The 4,411-nt window shown below is 35.3% G+C and overlaps 1 protein-coding gene and 2 non-coding genes across 3 annotated transcripts in view; 2 read left to right on the top strand and 1 right to left on the bottom strand.

The window, feature by feature from the left end:
- Positions 1-4,411, bottom strand: part of LOC118743970 — a 25,908-nt gene that overhangs the window by 402 nt on the left and 21,095 nt on the right. The window lies entirely within an intron of this gene.
- On the top strand, positions 2,345-2,416 carry Trnat-ugu. Its single transcript has one exon. It is a non-coding gene; the product is annotated as a tRNA-Thr (tRNA).
- Trnat-cgu lies at positions 3,634-3,705 on the top strand. Its single transcript has one exon. It is a non-coding gene; the product is annotated as a tRNA-Thr (tRNA).

The following is a 4,411-nucleotide window of genomic DNA, read 5'->3' as shown; positions in this document are numbered from 1 at the left end:
CGGCAACACCTCAAATTTCAACGCCACCGGCAACGGCGACAATAAACAACACGAATGTGACAGGGCAGCGTATTGGCACACCGGTGGTGCGGCCTTGGGCCGGCATGAGGAGTGGAGGTAAAATAAATGTGAGCTTTTCGAAATTCACTTGGAGTACACCGAAGCGAGAGTCACTGGAGGGTGTGCAGCGACAATTTGGCGTACAAAACGACAATGAAAATAATAATGACGACAACAACAACGGTGGGCCGATGGAAAGTCAGGCGCAGAGCGATTTAAATGATTTGAATGCAACAGATTAATGTGGGAAAAGCTAAAATAAATCAGTGTAATGATTTGTAATGGATTTTGTTTTTTTTTTTTATTTCGCATGCATTTGCAGTAACGAGAAAATCACTTATTGCACTTTCAGCATATGATTTTTAAATGAATGAATATTAAGCGAAAGCTTTTATAAATTGTTATTATGGAAAAATAAGCAATAAACAAATTTCCATCGGTGAATGATTGAGAAAATTAAACATTTCCGTCGTTGTTTTTTAAGTTTGGTACAACGTGCAGCTTCCAAACTAAAACTGAGCTGAGATCACCTATTTTATGGCATTTGCTGTTATCTTTTACAATTTCTAATACAATTTATTCCAAACACAACAAACACACACCCACAGCCTGCCAGATGCATCGCTATGGGTATTTTGGTTTAGAAGCAAACCGCCTTGACGTTGTATTTTCTTTAAGGTTCAGTTAGTCCAGACTTGACTTACGTAAGAAATCGTCAATGATTACTCAACAAGCGAAAATATTTAGTTTTTGTCACTTTGCAGACTATAAGCCACATCAAAGAATTCCTGTACAAAAATACATTGCGTTGTAAAAATATTAGGAGTAGCATTTTCCCCGAAAATTTGAGAGGAGGAAATTCCGAAAGAGCTGTTTCACACTTTTTTTACTGCCAACTCCGCCATTTAGAATAAAAATTCGTCAGGGAATTTTTATTCATGATAGGAGGAAAGGAAAAACGGAGAAAACTCGCGGGGAGTTTTTGTTCAGAATCGGCCCTATAATTGTATACGGTCATTGATCTAATATTTCTCATCTGGGTACTTTCTAGTACAAGTAGAATCGAGCATTTCCTAGCGACACTTTGAGTAGCATCGAGTACTTTGAATTCGTACAGGCAACGAGTATCGGAGGTGGTATCGGACGAACACTAACTGGCTTATAGGAAAAAAGCTGATTGAGGGCCCGTGAGCATCAGTAGCAAGAAGAAAAAGGGTTCATAATCCTGAATGCAAGCCGATATATAATTATTTATTACGATGCCAGCAGTGAGAAATTTTTTCGCTCCGTTTAATAGAAAGCAGAACCTTCGCAAAACTCGTGACCGTGACCGAACGACAAAAAAGCCTCTTACAAAGGTAACAACCCACGTCTTCTTCTGGGCGCCGGACTTTCCCACTAAATTCCGGTTATCAAACGAAATCTGACAATGAGTATGGCACAACGCCGAAATCGGTTTGTGTCCAAACCAAATTTGATAAGGGATGACGGAAAATTGTTCCACATAGCAACATATTCGTACCCTGTCGGAAACACCAAACCTTACAATGAATAACAATTATTTTATTATATTCAGAAAAAGCGTCTGACGTCTTTTCTAACTTATGTATTTCTATGTTGAATTTCCAATTAAACTGGGAAAGTGTATCATTCCTCTCTTTTTTGTACTAACAATTTAACATTTTTATTGAAAGTGTATTTTAATAAATCTTAGCAAAATCTGGAAGATAGCAGTTTCGAAAAAGTATTGGTTAGGGCCTTTGTGAATTAAGGCAACGATGCACATGCATATCACACTTTTAATAATATAGAAATTTAATTCTAAATTTAAGGGTATACGGTAATGTAGACACATATTCCACATGTTTTTCAAAAGTTTATTAATTCGAAAATTGTCATTCCATTATGTATGTACTAAAAATGCTCTCAGACCACCCTACAAAAGCTGAAGAAATATACCGTTGTAATTTATTGCGAAATGCACAGTCAAATATGAACAACATGAGCTCATAAATAGTTTTTTACTTTTTTTGTTGATAAACGGAAATGTTGAGTTAATTCACTTAAAAAAATGCGCGTGATATCGTGTACTTTGAAGTGTTGGCAGCATGATACGTCTTTCATAAAGCGCTGTTAAACTTAAAAATGCTTTCAACTTAATGAAAACTTTTAGTTAACTACTTCTATATGTATACACATACGTATGTATGAACATAGAACTCTACTTTTTAAAAATAAATGTACTCTTTCGATTTGATATAAATTTTCAATAGCGTGATTAAGCGCCTCTTTAGCTCAGTGGTAGAGCACTGGTCTTGTAAACCAGGGGTCGTGAGTTCAATCCTCACAGGAGGCAGTACTTGAATGTATAATTTTTTGGAGTGGAATTTCAGAAAAAAATCAATAAAAATTCCACCGAGCTAATGGAATCAATTATGTATTTTACAATTATGATTTGAATTCTGGCCGTTAAAATGAGTCTAGTTTCAAAAAAAGGAACCTCATTACTTTGTTATATAGAGCGAAGTCGGAGAATGTATAGATTGACCACTATGTGAGGCCTACTCAAAAATATGTTCGAGATTACACTTTAAATTATGGCTGCCAAGAGCCTTAACCAGGACACTTATCATCTAAATCAAAAACGAAGATTCAAGTGAATATGGTGCTATTTATTCCTTATAAGTATAGTTTCTTTGGACCAATTCCTTAAAGAAGTATGATTTTTATGAACTGCGAGCAAAGCTTTAAAATAACTTCTCCAAAAGGCCTTCTGGTAGTGAAATCAAAAGCTCTCAATTTGTGCCGCTCCATACAAAAAAGAAAAGAAAGAAAGAGATATATGTAGCTCCTGAAACTGTCTGCGGGTAGTATTTAAGACCCCTCAGCCGTATACCACTTGAGGAACTAACAATTATTTGGCATTTCCCTGAAGATAGAAAGTAAAATTTTACCCAAATAAACTAAACAAAAAGAAGGTAAACTCACCAGATGTTTTGTTGAACATTTTAGAAAGTTTAGCCATTTTTTCATAGCAGAAATCTGTTAAAAATTAAATGCATATCTGAAATCACCTTAAAAGCTAGGAGAATTTAAGTGTGGACCAGGACAGCAGGACAATTTTTCTAAAACCTGAACAATTGGGGTTGCCACGTATGCCAATCAAAATCAGGCGTTTGTGAAAAACAAAAATATTCAGTCAATAGTCCTACAAGATATTTACAACCGTTTCAAATATTTAAAGGATATTTGGACTTTTGTATTAAAATTTTGATAATTGGCTTCCAAATACGTAAGGGTTTAACTAAAAAACAACAAAACTGTGGTATAGTTTTTATATGTACAAACACACATAGGGTGCACATAGCTACTACACTTGTATTTACACTTTTATTGATGTTTATTTCATATAAGCTAATTACCAGAACATATTTTTAATTTCTATTCGGCTGATAAGTTGCTTATACATAAATGGTACGAAAATCGATTTTATTTGTTGGTAATGTCAATAAAAAACAAAAATTAGTAGATATTTATGTGCACATGTATGTATGTATCTGGTTGCCTTTGCAAGCCTCTTTAGCTCAGTGGTAGAGCACTGGTCTCGTAAACCAGGGGTCGTGAGTTCAAACCTCACAGGAGGCATATTGAAATCTTTCTTATTTACTAAGGGTTAATTAGTATTGTAACCTTTTCATTGGCTTGATTTCTATGATAACTTTTCCAATCAGTTTTTTTAATGAGATTTTGTTTTAATTTTTAGATTGTGTCGTTTGAAAATAAATAAATTTTTTTTGCATAAAGTTTTCGTATGCTGATGTTTTTGATTGTATGGAAACTTTCGGCGAATTAAAGCTTTAATTCTGTACCAATACATTCACTTAAAAAGCACTTACTGATGTATATTTTCTACAGTTTCTTTTGAAATCTTCAGTTGTCCAAGTTGATTGTAATTTTTGTTGACTTGTTGCAAATTTGTAGTTCTCTGTCTAAGGGACTCTAAGGCTTTACACTGAAAAGTTTAATGCACAGAAGTGGTCTTGCAAGAGCTTTGATGCTTTGCCTTTTTGTAAATTAGTTTATTTAAGTTTGGCATTGTAAATGATTCTTAAATTAAATACTTCAGGTATGAGTTTGTAGAATTACTACCTATTAGAGGTATACGCCGCCGAGCCACGCCGCCGCCGCCGAGCCACGCCGCCGCCGCCGCCGTTTTTTGTCATTTTTCACGCGCCGCCGCCGAATTACGAAAATATCGGCGCGGCGGCGGCAGCGGCGGCGTTCGGCGCCTAAGGAATTTTGTGCTACTCGTAAAAAAACACTATTTTAGAAAATGAAAATTACATTTTTA

The sequence above is a fragment of the Rhagoletis pomonella genome, unplaced genomic scaffold (assembly GCF_013731165.1).
Source record: "Rhagoletis pomonella isolate Grant_MI unplaced genomic scaffold, Rhpom_1.0 Rhpom_scaffold_00007, whole genome shotgun sequence".
In the NCBI taxonomy this organism is placed as follows: Eukaryota; Metazoa; Arthropoda; class Insecta; order Diptera; family Tephritidae; genus Rhagoletis; species Rhagoletis pomonella.
Note: the sequence above shows the minus strand (reverse complement) of the source record. Positions and strands in the feature narration are given on the sequence as shown.